Source organism: Gallinula chloropus, assembly GCF_964237585.1.
Source record: "Gallinula chloropus genome assembly, chromosome: 8".
Classification (NCBI taxonomy): domain Eukaryota; kingdom Metazoa; phylum Chordata; class Aves; order Gruiformes; family Rallidae; genus Gallinula; species Gallinula chloropus.
In genome coordinates this window covers 27,261,816-27,277,473 of record NC_140093.1, presented here as the reverse complement: position 1 = coordinate 27,277,473, position 15,658 = coordinate 27,261,816, and positions in this window count along the sequence as shown.

Here is a 15,658-nt window from a genome sequence, read left to right as displayed (position 1 = left end):
TTCTGCATGCTGAGATCCCATGCAGCATCTTTGCTGACAAATCTCTCTTGAATATTGTCCCTGGGCACTAGTCTGTCATTTTTGAGATTTCCCACGTGTATTTCAAGATTTCCCACGTGTAAACCACTTGTGAACAGACCAGTAGATGGTAGCTAGAGACAAGAAATGGCTGGAACCAACCCCAGAAATGCAGGGGGCAGAGAAGGTTAGGAGAAAGGCAGCAGTGTCATGGGGGAAAAGAAGATTCAGAAGACAATTGAAGTTCCAACAAATTTGAGAAACAAAAGCAAAAAAACAGAGCAAAGATTTTTACTAGTGGAGGAGAGAGGCCTCTTGGCTACTCTTTGTGTCCCCAACAACACAATGACATTTGCTAGGAAAGCAAGGGTGGGAGTCTATTCGGTCAGCAGAAAGATTTCAATGGGTATCAGACTGGATGTTAACAGCAGCTTGAAACAAAGATCTCACTGGTTTTAAACATAAATCCATTTTTAAATTATGTGTTCCCTGGGAGGTAACAATTCCACATTCTGTTTGGGGACATAATTGCTTCAGCTGGTACAGTTTCAGAAAGCAATATCTTTTCTTTTTGCAAGTGTCTTCCTTGACAATCTATCATTTTAATGAATGCAATTAGGATGAGAGAAGATCGAGTATTTTACAGGTTTGGTTTCAAAACAAATTTTAAGTAGGCCATGTGAATCATGGTGCCTGTAAAAGGTCAAGTTAGTATGATTTAATCAAATGTGTCGTGGGGACAGTTTGCAGAAGTCATTCAAACTTCACAGACTCAGTTTGTGAGTAGGCCTATTAAAAAATACATGTCCTCTTTTCAGCACATTAAAAAAATAGCCAAGAAAATAACATGAGTTTTACAAGAATCAAATATTGTTTGTTGTATGTTATTATTAGCCAACTAATAAAACATCTAAATCCACCCCATACATTTGTATCAGCAAACTGATCCTGAAAAAATGGCCAGAGCCAACAAATAAAGCAGCACTGTAACAGATGTTATTGGGGTTAACACATAGTCATTTATTGTAAGAATCTGTTTCCTTTTAGTAGAATATATTTGCTATAGATTTCTCATTAGTTATTTAAAAAATCTAAAAGATTAAACAAATGAAGATTCAACATAAACAAAACTCATATTTTAGCATACTTTTCCCTCATGGATAGTAAAATTAATGCTTCGCAAACATGCTAATTTAGAGCAGCCAATTATCTGAATGTTTCACAAATTATGTCTTAAATTAAGTTACAGTATGATATACCAGCTGCAGTGCTCATTTAGCTTATATAGGGAGAAATCTCTAAGCAACATCAATATGCAGGATGCTTTATGGTCACATGCCAGTTTTTCTTACCATAATTAATTTGGCATTACAATTATACTCAATATGTAGCTGCACTTGCCAATTCATTGCCTTATATCAAATTAGGCACTTACCTTACATAGGCAAAGCTGCTGATCTCAGCATTACACATAACCAAAAAATTTTAAACTCCCCTAGTTTGATGGGAATAGCTTCCACACCATCTCACTTATCTCCACATCTCCACAAAAAAAACCCAAACCAAACCTCCTACTTTTAAGTAAGAAACATAAAGCTGTATCCTCAATTGTGACACATCAGGTAAGAGCTGAAAGAGACAGAAGGCTGCCATACAACTGTAATTTTCTAGCAAGGTCAAAGCATTTATTCTTCATCATGTGGATACGCTGTAGATATCCCAAAAATCAATAGATAAAACAACTTCATAATGAAGGACCTTGTCATTAAGTGTAACCTAAGTAAAGAAATAATGAAGATGCTCCAGATGGTAACCCCAACATGTATCAGTTAATGGGAAGTGTCGTAAATTGATGGATTATGATCCAGGATATCTCAACATGACAGACCCATTCTGAGATACCATAAGTATCTCCCACAGAAAGACCCTTTGCTATGCAGGAAGACCAAGCTCTAATGTTTTTCATGGAAGTCAGTAAAACCCAGTTCTAGGATTTTGACTTTGAACGAAGTGGCATCTGTGCTCTGTTCCAGCTCCTGAAACTCACTGCAACACATCCCATTTTGAGGTCAATACAGTCACACCACCCCTGCTTTCAAAACAAAATGTGATTAAATCCTTCAGGCTTGTTTCAGTGGCTGGATCCAAGTAATATGTTAAGGTAAAAAGATTGATTTGGGGAATACTTTAATTTAACAACTCTCAGTATAGCCAGAGCTTTTTTAATAATTAAGCAGCTCAGCGTCTAATTCAGTGCTGGTGGGAGGGCAACTATTCTGAAGACTGTGTACACAATTTCTGCATTCAGTTCCATGTATTTCTTCATCGCACATTCAAAATCAAGTTTCCCTGCAAGTAGCTAGAGGACATGTTATACACATACAAGCAAGTGAAATTGCAATTCAAAACAGATCTGGGGGAGAAATTATATCTGTGAGGATTTTCTGACCTTGACATCAGCATGAGTTGGCAACTGGAAAAACAGATATTTACCATTTTCTTGTATATAGTCACTAAACTGTTTTGATTCAGAAATTCTGCAGATGATCTGACATCTAATTATCATATTTAAACCATAAATGTAATGCACATATAATGAAGACAGCTACTTTATTCAACAGAGTAAAAACAGAGCTCAAAATTAAAAACAAAAAGCAAGAAATGTTTCCCACACAGGAGTCTCAGTCCAATCTGCGAACCTGTAATTGCCTCTTGCATATATCTGTTTTCCTAGCAGTTCCCTTTCAGCTTCAGATAGAGAGAATAGCTTATCAAAGCTTGGAGGTCTGTCTGCAGACACAAAGAAACCTTTCTGTACTCACCTTAAGTAACAGGACAATATTAGTATTTGTAGTTTATATGATCCTCATTACTATATACCACAAAAAAAAGAGGGGGGGGGGGGATTTGCTGTGTATCTTTGCAGTAAGCACAAATAATTTTTGTATGATTTATATATAACTATCAGAAGGTATTTTAAGGTTATGCAATAAAAATTCCCAGGACCAAAGCAGGTGTCGAGAAACTGCACAGTCACATACTTAACACAGTGGTTTTTGCAACACTGACTTCCCCAAACTAGTAGATGAGCAGAGCCAAGTGGAAAGATGCAGAAGAGACCAGCTGCATGAGTACATGAGCATGGACTGAACTCTTGGTAGCACTGGCTGTGAATCCATGTCTTTTCCAGCTTTTCAGTTAACTGATTATAGAGATTTGCATCCATGTCACCCCCTCCCTTCCCTACACATACCTATACCCACACACTTCAGAATATTGTGGTTTTCTACCCTATGAACTGCAGACTATGAAGACATTTGTTTTACTACATTTTTGCATGGGAGGGTGGAAGGAAACAATTCAGTTATTCATAATAACAGACTTTCTGATGACAAATGAAGTTGTGTCTCACTGACTTCATTGGCTGCACAGTGCACAGGTTCCTTCATACCTGGGACCTCCTGGAGGCCAGTAAAGTAGCCCCAGCTCAGCATGACACTGCTGCTAACAGCCTTATGGGTTAAGGCCACGGCCTTCTGTTGTGTCCAAACCCAGATTTAGTAGTCGTATGGAGATGTTTCAAGATGCAAAACAGTGTTATATCAGTGAGAGCGAGTAGTGCTTAAAAGTTTTATCAGAAGGCTGATGCTGAAGTCTATGAAGTCCCCTCTACATAGCAATTTTCATTTGTCATAACCCCAGCTCAGAACAATTTTAGCAATGACATGACATCTCGAGAGGCGTGCTGGTTGCTTCCTCTCCCTAGACATGAAACATGATTTACATCAGCAGTAAACAGCATCCTTGACTGTTTGCAGGATTGTTCCCAGAATATCTGATCAGCTTTGAAGCAGTTCAGACTAGCAGGGAAATCTCAGACTTTTTAACATATGTCTGTGTTTCTGTAAAGCTGCCTTGAACGTGCAATTACTCTGGCCTGTACTTCATCCCAAACCCACACGTATTTGCACTGAAGCCAATGATGTTTGTCACGTAGGTTTATCACTAAATACACATATAACACACAGATACGTCCTCAAAGCTCTCTTCACTGGGAGAACTACTAAGCATCAGAGGTATTTTGACAGAGGACAGATCATTTTCAAGCAGACAGACCTGACCTTTGTGCCTTTTCTATTAATTTACAACATGAATTGAGACTGGTCATTTAGTTTCAAAATATCTAGCTTATTGGTAGATACTTCTGTTCTCAAGACTAGGAGACCTAAAACTGTTCCTAAACTCAAAGACTAAGTAAGAAACACAAGAAAAAGAAATACTCCATTTCACAAACTGAACTTTTTTTCAAACTCTTCTGCATTAGTTACCTGACTTTATAAACTTATTTCATTAGAAGCTTTAAAATGTGGAACCACAGAAGAAAACAGCTACCAACAGAAGCAACATACAGCATTCTGCAGAACCTGGTGAAATCAGACTGTGACTCTCAGCACTGATAACAGGAATAATCAAACAAATGCACAGTTTCTGTAAGTATATTTGATTAATTTTTCAATAGTTCTGCTGTACATTTGTTCTAAGCAGGCAAATAGGAAAATCTGAAGCATGGATTTATTGAAACATTTTTTTCAGAACAATCTTTTCTTAAAATTGTTCTAGCTCCCTGGAATTTCACTTTTATTTATTGTTTTGTACAAACTATACATAATTAATTCCATTTTATTCAGGAAGAAAATCATTGCAGATTCAGACACTAGTTTTCAGAGCAACCAGATATGAAGAACAGTGGAATTATTTGGATCAGAGGTGAGCTCAGGCATGCTATTGCTGAAAATATTCAGGTTTTTGTATACCTAAGTAATTATCTCCTTTGTTTAGAAACATTTGCATGTCACTCTGCCTTGCAGCATTATTGCATAATTCAGAACATTATGAACATTGTAGTTAATTGTTTCCAATTCAATTGACGATGCCTTCTGGGAGACTGACTGTTCCACTGATATAAAAAATTATTTCCTCTTCAAGTCTATCAGAGATTGTCAGGTCCACCAATAGACCAGGTTCAAATAGATACAACTAACAGACACCTATCTGGTTGGAATATTGAGAAAAATTGAAGTAAACCTGGGGACTTGGTGGCCAGTTGGGGTTTATTTTCTTCGTTTGTTGGGATTTTTTTAAATACTAGAAACCATCCATGAAATTTGCATCTTATTTCTGTCTCCAGCTGCACTTTCTCAAATTTTTGAAAAATATGTTTTAAAAAGAAGGAATGACAACAGCATGCTGTAATGGAAGAGTTAGATGGCATAAACTCAGGAATGTCTGTCTGGGCAACCCAAGATTTTATCAACTTTCAAGTATATTTACTACTTGTTTTTCCACTACGTTAACAGTTTACCATTGGCTCTACAGAGCAGGTTGAGAGACATTTGACAGGTTTCTCTTTTGACATCATATAATTAAAACCACAAAAATAGAAGCAATTTTTGCAGGCAAATTCCAGTTTCATATAAAAACCAAAACAAACAACACTGTTTCCAGAGCTGTATCATCCATCCTGTATAAGCAAGGGAGGATAACTGCATACATACCATACTTTTCATATGGAAAAGTGCACCCTACCATGAAAATGGGAAAGCAAGAACGCCTTCAAAGTACAGCATGTCCTTTGTCAGCACATCAATAACCACACACAGCAACAAGTTCATGCTGGATCTGGCAACAGGGTGGCTTGTGCTGTTTATGCTGAAAACGTTGTAGCAGGCTTTGTTCAAGGCATATTATTAAGAACTCTTAACTTTCAATAAGGCCAACAAAGAACACTGCAGTGCAACTAGTAAGTGTTATGTTCCAAATACGCTCCTATAATCAAAATGCTTGTAAAGTTACTGAAGAGTGACAGCACAACATTTTGATCTGTTTTTCCTTATAGTTACTCTGTGAGGCACGAAAGGACTATTATATCTATTTCTAAGCAACCAGAAATAGAACGGGCAACTATGTGGGTGACTGAGTGCCTGACTTGCAAAGATGTAGAGGTATCTAAAGGCTGTTGAACCATCTAAGCAGTTCAGGTATCTTTTCACCAGTGAAATTATAGAAGTAGGGCTATCCTTAGTAGTTCTCTATTTAAGTTGTACAACAACTTACTTAAGTAGTTGTTTTGTGGCTTGGCTTTTTGGTTTTTTTTTTTTCTTTTTAATGTAAATGGTTCTGCATCTGCATTGCTGGGCAGCTGCATTAATAGGAGAGATAAGTGCCTTGTCCAAAACTGTATTTCTTTCAGAGAGCTGAAAGGGAAGATGCACAAGCCTCTGTTGCTGACCTCTGTCTGCCCCGATGATCCACTGTATCCATTTAGTAGCAGGGAAATGAAATTCTGTGATAGTCCTGAACCTTCCTGAAGTCTTCCAGTTTGCAGGCAGAGTGTGGTTCTGCTATTAAAATTGACAGACATTCAGAGTCCACCTGATGGACGTTCTCTGACATATGGATGCACCTGCAGTTTAGCAGACAGAAGGAAGAGGATGTGAGGAGGAAGATACAAAGCTGCTTGCTTTCCTAGAAATTTTTGGATGCAGGAAAGCATACAGCAGGAGCTGTTACTATTGCAGTGATTGCTACAGATCAGCTCCACTGCATTTAAGAAGGATTCCCTGACCCTCCACTCTGAAATCCTTCTCTGTATCAAGCTAAGCTATTTAGGGTTGGCAGCAGAAACAGCTCTGTGCTCCCTTAGCTCTTCTTAAAGGCTTTGAGCCAACCTCCCCTCTAATCTAAGTACCATGACAGAGTGGAGATGAGCGGCATCATTATATTTAGCACAAGCATGCAGATTGCAAATCAGATGGGCCGACTTTGCTACAGTACTGCATATACCCAGCAATAAGCAGACTCCAGGCCTGGAGAACACAGCAAATGCTAAAGACAGGCAGGACATTTGGGTGAGATTTGTGAAAGGATATAGGTGTCACCTTGATGAAGATTACTGCTCAAGAATTAGAGTATCTAGCCATTCCTGGGACACATGAGGAAAGCCAGTAGTTCCCAAGGGAGATCCAGGAGGGCTGTGAAGGGAGCACCTCAGACTGCTGCAGATGAACCACAATATTCAGGATTTGGATTCAGCTGATCCACAATATTTAAGATATGAGGATGCCTAATACCCACAACTGGCCTTTTGCCTTCAGTTTGTAGTACTGTCACAGCATCCAAAGCTGCACTAATGGTGAGCAGCTGCTCCTATAATGTTTGTGATTTAAAATTAAAACAATAAAGGAAGAGAAAGATCCATGCTGAAACTTTCATTACAGAGACTTGCCACTCAAAACATTATTCAGGAAAAACAGAAGAACCAGAATGAAGATTTTGTCTTACAATCTGCAGGGTATACCTGCATATGAGAACATCTCTTTCTAGATCAGAGTCCTAGATTTTGCACTGGGTGCAGCACCATGGGTTCCAGGGGAGCTGCCCCATGAACATTTGGCAACCCATCCTGTCTGTACACATAGTGTAGAATAGACCTTTTCTGGGTATCAGCATTAATAAAATAGGCCTCCTAAATTTAAAAAGAAGAGACCTTTCTGAAGGAAAGGAAGAAGGAAAAAGTCTATTTGACAGAGAAGCATATCACTGTTCTTCTGGCTAAATCTGCACTACTCAGATAAGGGAGTTACGCTTCACAAACCACATGCATAAACAGAGTTGAGGATTTCCACAATATAAGGCATGTCAATGCTAATAACTTGGCACAAGTGAGCATCTGTTCTCAGAAAAAAAGCAGCCCATTTATTTACCCCTAAGTTTCTGGTTTCAATATACCTCATCCAAATTACATGCATAATAATATTGCACCAAAATGATACAAAAATGCCAGCACAAACAGAGGAGTACTAATAGCATAGTACTGATACACACAGAACCACAGGAATGAAAGTAAACTGTACCCATGTCACCTAGAGATCGAAACCATTTCTAGACTCATTTTAATCTCCCTTTCTTTCCATATGCACTGAAAAAATGCAGCACTAAAAAGACTTGTCTATAAGCTCCTCCCAAGTATCTTAATGGATTTCAATCAAAAGGATTCCCCAGTTGTAAACTGTTACCCAGAGATTAAACCCTGAATTACCAGTCACAATGATACCTCATACCAAAGAAAAGCAGCACTATGCTGAGTTTAAAGTTCTAACCCAGGAGTTGTAAATTCTCTGCCTGACACAGTTGCTGTCTTTATGTTCAGTCACTATTAAGCCCCCAAATTTCACCACACCACTGTTTATATATTTGTTCCACAGTCTCAAAGCCTGCAAATACCTTCCACCAACACAATAAATGTTTGCAAACTGCAATGCACATTTCTCTCCTTGCTCTAATTTCACCTACATTTATAAACCAGGAGTACTTATCTGTCCTTACAGGTTTCAGGGTTATGGAGGTTAATTTATTAATGCCCATGAGCTTGTTTGTGATAACCAAGCAGAAAGCCTGGATAAATGCAAACATGCTACATCAGCAGGAATACTTTAAGCTACAGTCCCAATACATAACTCAATAGAGCTCACAAAAAAACCCCAAAACTATTTAGCAAGAAACTGGTACAACAGCCAAAGAACATTTACAGCAGCTTTAGTTTGACAGGAATAAAATCACATCAGTATTTACTTGTGCATGTACGATAATAGTTATTTTCTTAATAATTTTACAGTCATTTTGCTGAATTTCTTTGTTTGATTTTAAAGGCTCTCCCTCCTACCTAGGCCAATTTGAATTAAACAAGAACTTCAACTTCACTTTTCGGCATTCAGCACAAATTTCATTGCAATTTACAAAGCAATCAGGCCCTTGTGTTTATAAGAGACAACTCCGATTTTGAGGGTATTGCTGGGTTGTTCATAAATATAAAAAGGTCTGTAGTATCTGTCTGTAGAAAAGTCTAAGGGAAGGACACAGAAGATTTAGGCTTCTTGCTGTCACTGAAATGAATGATCGTTAGGTAGCCAGTTGTACTGCAATACCTCAAAAGCTTGGCAGAAGAAAAGTCATTACAAAATAATAGAAGTGTTCTTTAAACTGATGCTCTTTCATTAAACAGACACAGCACAAAAGCACAGCAGGAAGAAGGTTGCAGGTACAGAAATGATACTCACATTCTTCAAAAAATAATTATCTTGGGGAATATATCTGATAGATCTAGTTGAAAATATGAATCCATTGTTCGTTTATGTGTAATAGACAAAGTCAGCTGTGTTGTGGACAGAAATAATCCCACCCTTCTTTCAATATGCTTTAAATCTACTGGCATTTCATATGTTTAAATAGCAACAGTAATTAAGCCTCAGCCTATCCTTCCACACACAGCTGAGTTTTGAGTGCACCATCTGACACACAGAGATGCACTTTAACTCATCCAGAATGCTCTAGGAAGATGGGGGGACTCCCACAAGTCCTTTATACTGCTCCCAGCTTCCTACTGAAGCCCTGGGCAGACGTGCAGTGACCTCTCACCCCAGGAAAGCTTTTTGTGGAGCAGGGGGAGGCTGAAGGACTGCACAGAGGCAGGAGGCCTGGGTTCAGCTGCAGCCCAGGCCAGCAGTGGGCATGGCCAAAGCAAGGCTTGCTTTCAATTCCCCATGAGGTCTGCAGAGGAGCTCCAGCCTACACTAGTGCCACTTCTTGCTCCTATTTGTGTTTGGAAATATCCCTTTGGGCTTCTCTTTCAAAAATATTTACAGTAATAATTAAGTGGGCACTGCTACTGACCTTTTTATACTAACTGTTTCTGACAGTGTTCTAGAATAATTAAACCAGGAAGAATGAAGCTACTACAGGAAAAAGCTGCGTTGCAATGGAATGCTGTTCCTGCACCAGCTGCCTCTCCTACCCCACAAGGATCTTCCCAATCCAGGAGACCAATGATGAGTGATGTTCCTCAGGAGTCAGTATTGGGACCAGACCTGGCTAACATCTTTGTCGAAGGCATGGACAGTGGGATTGGATGCACTTCTAGCAACTTTGCCATTGACATGCTGGAGGGAAGGGATGCCATCCAGAGGGACCTTGACAGGCTGGAGAGATGGGCCTGTGAGAACCCTGTGCAGTTCAACAAGGCCAAGTGCATGGATCAGGGCAGCCCCAAGCACAGCTACAGGTTGGGAAGAGAATGGATTGAGAGCAGCCCTGAGGAGAAAGACTTAGGAGTGTTGCTGGATGAGAAGCTCAAAATGACATGGCAACATGTGCTTGTAGCCCAGAAAGCCAACTGTATCCTGGGCTGCATCAAAGGAAGTGTAACCAGCAGGTTGAGGAAGGTGATGCTGCCTCTCTACTCCATTCTTATGAGACCTCACCTGGAGTACTGTGTCCAGCTCTGGGGTCTCCAGCACAAGAAAGACACGGAGCTCCTGGAGTGAATCCAGAGGAGGGCCAGAGAGATGATCATTATGCTGGAGCACCTCTCCTATGAAGACAGGCTGAGGGAGTTGTGGCTGTTCAGCCTGGAGAAGACTCTTCTGAAGGCTCCAGGCTCCTTACAGCAGCCTTCCAGAACCTGTAAGGGCCTACAGGAAACCTGGAGGGGAGCTGTTTACATGGACATGGAGTGATAGGGCAAGGGGCAACAGCTTTAAGCTGAGACGTTTACATTAGATGTTAAGAAGAAATTCTTCTTCCCTGTGAGGGTGGTGAGGTCTGGCACAGGCTGCCCAGAGAAGCTGTGGCTGCCCCTGGATCCCTGGTAATCTTCAGGGCCAGGCTGGATGGGGCTTTGGGCAGCCTGGGCTAGTGGAGGGTGTCCCTGCCCATGGCAGGGGGGTGGGACTAGATGAGCTTTAAGGTCCCTTCCAACACAAACCCGTTGTGTGATTCTATGAAACTCTTTCTGAAGCAGAGAAACTGAACAAAGCAGTGAAACCTCATTTTAGTAATTATGTACAGCAATTACACAGCAACCAAAACTTCTTTATGTCAGTAGATTGAGTAAAAGCCAAAGGCTCACTTGTTCATTACTACTTTCCAGTCATTTCATACTTTGTTGAACAACTTGAAAGCCCTGAGAGAACAAACAACTGGCAATTTTGCTTTGAAAGGTTAAACCCAAAGGGAATTGGCGGCTGAGACAAGAACTTTACTTTCTGAAAAATATACATTCTGTGAACTGTAATTAGAGCTGTGGGAATAATTGATTTGCCAGCCCACTGGCCGAAAGGAAAGAAGGGAAAAGAATTCATTTTTGGTCATCAACATTGCCTCTGTGTAAGAGCACATCAGGGCAGAAATGACCACAGCTGGGGACACCAGCTCTGTTTAGATGGGTGGTCACTCCTACATCTGAAGCGCTACCCTCACAGAAACGTTCTACTTATGCTAAGTTAGGTGCAAAGAAGTGGGTAATTTCACTCTGCTGACAGGCATTTGTAATCAAATTGAATCTGAACTAGTTTCATGCCTAATTACTTGCAGTTCCTCCATCAGTGGCGATGCACTGCAAACTGCAAACTGCACGTCCCAAGTCTTCAGTTGCTCTTTTTCCCTGTGCTTCCCCCAGCACTGTCTGATGGAGGTTGCAGGTAGATGCAGCCAAACTGAAGACAGTGATTACCTGTGCAAATCAAACAACTGCACCTCTATCAGAAAATAAGAATATTTTAAAAAGCCTTTGCAATGAAATATCCTGTTTTCACAGAAAAAGAAGAAATGCAAATGACAACAATTAAGTGGATTGATACCATCTTTAAACATTATCATGCTGCTCAAAAATACAAGCAATTTCTATCAAATGTTTAAACCTTAAACACAGCCATAAAGTTACAGAATAAATTTCTCAGACCATAATATGAAGGAAAGTTCTTTGAGAATACTAATAAAATAGAGACAAAGGTCTTGGCCTTTCTCTCACCACTTCTATTGTCAATATACAAACAGCAGGGTATGCAATTTTATAGACAATCTGTGCTAAATAACATTGCTAATACAGATTTTCTATACCAGTTAAATATAACAAAGACCACAAAGCACTCTGTTCTGAAGGGCATTGGAAATAGGACCTCTGGCTACCCTTCAGCCTTCCAGGAAATTCTCTGTGCAGCTGTTGACACTATGAAACACAGGAGATCTTCTGGCTCTGATTATATAGTTTTAAGTGTCCTTTACAGAAGTGCAGAGGGAAAGAACCCGCAAATAATTTTGTTCATGTACTGTATAAGAAATAATAGTGTCCTGCTTAACTGCATTAGCACATCCCTAAAGTTACATGCCTTGTATCAGCACTCATATTTCAAGGCAGAAAAACTGGTTATTCTTCCAAATCAGCTGACAGCTTGAGATGTAATAAAATCAAAACCCAACCAACTAAACCCTTCACAAAAACAAATTTTCACCAGCTGACTCCCCATAAACACAAACAAAAAGGTAACATGAATATTTTAGTGTAATCTACAGTTGAACACCTTTTTTTTCTTTTAATGCTTCAAATGCATTAAAAGCTGATAATGGGTTTTGTGAGGTTGGGATGATTATTACTAGGGTCACTGGTCAAAGCAAAATCGTTCACATGGGTCTTAAAGCAAGGTAGGCAATTTATCCTCATCTCACAGAAGCCTGGTGCTCAAAATAGCCTGAACTTAGACATGGAAAATATAAGTCTACCATCTAAATGTATTTTTTTTTAATAGCTCCAGACAATAAAGTAGAATGATTAATGAATCTCTTGGGTGTAATTTTACGGTCCCTTTAGAAGAGAGGAAGTCCACATTGCAGAAATAATTCAAAACTCTATTTTTTTCCCCCTTTTCTAATAAGGAGTTGGGGGTTCACCCAGACTTATAACTGGGGAGACAGGTAATGAATTATGAAATGACAACAGGATAGAAATGGCAAAATGATGAGACAAAAATAAGGCTTTACCCAAAAAGTATTAATTTCATCATAGACTTTTTTGAATTCATTACATGCTTTCCCCCCCTCCCCTTTATTTTGTGGAGGGAAGACACTTTACAGTAGCATCAAATCTAGAAAAGATTCTGCAAAGATTCTAGTGTAAACTCATTGGTAGAAAAGTGATGACTCCTTACAGCAACAGATGTGAAGGTCCATATCAATGGCTACAAGAGCAAAGTAAAAAAATTCCCTTGTTCAGGATTTTTATGCAAACATGCACATTTATAAATCCAATCTTAGATTCTTAATTACATCAGACCCATAAATATAAACAGGTTTTACGGCCTTCTGAGTTTCACAGCCATTACTTACACAAAAAATCACTCATCAGATAACCCAGGTATGTTTTTATTGAGTGTTCCTAAGATATACTAATGTATGCAAAGGCAATGAGATACACAGTGTATCCCAACACAGCCAGTGTCCACTTAATCCTACTGTTTGAGGACAGATACTGCTTGGATTAAAAGAAGGGAATGGCATCTAAAATTTTGCATGAGCCCTTTTCACAGTAGGAAGGTAATATGTTCACTGATCAGGCTGGAAAGACCACATTAATCACACACAAACATTTCATATTGTTATACCAGGCTGTGATGAGTTTGATCCAAACAAGGATGAAGAGATGGTAAAAAAGGGCTAAGGTCCCTACCTACAACTCAGAACAACAGAACTAGCTCTTACTTTGGCTCTTGGGATTTAATAGTATTTGTGCTGATGCCCCTGCACTTCATAGGAAAGAACACATCTCCTCATCTAAGGTCTATTTCTTTTTAGAACAGGGGATCTGGGGACCACTCACAGAGCTACAGACTGGTAATTCTTCCATTTAATGACACTAAGGCTCATCTTCTGCAAGGCACTGTGACCACAAAGTGAAATAGATTCCAAACTAATAGTATTAAGAAAATCCAAACAGTGAATCTATCTGAAGAGTCTAGGCTGATAGTACTGCCAGGAATCCTCAAAGATATGGAAAAAGTCCTCCTACAATGTGAATTAAAGGCATTCATTTTAAGTGCAATAGCTCAGGGCAGGAAAAATATCACGAATAGTTCTAAAAGCAAACAGTTTGTATGTGATGCCATTCAAAGAAGGGAAAGCAAAGGAAGACAAGATCAGAGAAACAGGGACTTGTTCAGAGCCCAGAGAAGGTGCCTGTAACTGTTTTGTCTGTCATGGGCTACTTCCAGTGGAGGATGAAGAGGAGAGGACTCTGGGGGGGTTAAGAGAAAAAAAAAATCATTCCACTTTGAAAGATTTTCATGCTTCCCAAGGTTTCCTCATGACAATGCAGGCTGTAAACAAGAAATCTAAAATGTATTTCAACATGCTCCTGTTTGTCTTTCCAGAGCCCAAGGTCTCACCAAACCTCTTAACTACATCCTTTTCTGGTGATATGACAGGTACGATGCTTCCTCATTCTTCCAATTGCTACTGCAAAACTTTCCTGCTGTAACTCATTTGAAAACATTAGCCCTGCATCTGTCCCCTGGGTCTCTCACCTCTTATGACATCAAATATAGTTGCATGCTTACACCTCCACAGCACTGCAAAACTACCCTGCATCTACACCCACTCACAACTGAATGGCTGACTCTTCTGCTAGGATGCCATCCCTGATCCCATCTTGCTTTCAGGTGCTCTTTCCCATAGGTGGGAGGAATTCTTTGTATACATTAGCAAAACTACCAGGATATTTATTTTTCTTTAAAACCTCCTTCACCATAACACCTCTTTGATCTTCAGTTGTTAAGAATATGGTTAACCACACCGACAAAAATTCCCTTCCACTCCCATCCCTACCTCCACCTCCCTGCTAGGTGGTAAGACTTTCAATCAGCATTTTTGTCCTCTGCTTTCTTCAATAGCTTCCTCACTTGTGACTCACAGTGCTATGTGCTATGACAGGACACTAATAGTCCTTGTCTGAGAAACTTTTGGTTGACTAAACCCACAGTCTGCTATTATAGATTGTTGGGAAAACCTACTTGAAGTGCACCTGCACCAGCACTGCCAGTGAAAGGTAAGAATGAAGCTCATTAATACAATGTGAAATATGCAGATTTACTAACAGAAATTTATGCTCTCCTGCCACATTGAACCTAACCTAGACAGCACTATAACTTCAAATGAGTGGCTGAATATATACCATGCCCACAAATGACATTGATTTGTGCAAATCTGTTATCATTATGGTAGCTGTGAGCAAAAACACAATGTGCTTTGAACTGCAAAGATCTTTTCCCTTCTTCTACCTCACAATATTCATCCATTAGCAAGGAAGTGTGCAGGGAATACAAGGTATTATTTCTTCATCTCCAAAGCTTCCTTTCCACTGCTATAAAAATAAATCCTGCCTTAGATGGCCAACTCTGCAATGCTCAAGTCACTGAAGTTAGAAATGAAGTGCAGATAGCTTCTGGTCTCCCCAAATCAACTGGCTAACTTCATTGGGTTTTAGCTCAAGCTCATAGTGACCAGAATATTGAACACAGCGGGTATCTTTCCATTTTGTTGCACCCAAAGGCAGCAATATTTAAAGATTAGGATGCAGAGTGGCTAAAAATAATTAAGATATTTCTCAGGGGAAGAGATGGCAATTGTAGAACATTCAATGAAGCTGAAAATGGCTCAGTGATATACTATATCTTCTAATTCAGTAAAAGAGCCTGTCTGAGAAAGTTTTAGCTTTTGTCATCTGGCCCATCATTTCCTGGCTGTTCAGAAAACAGCC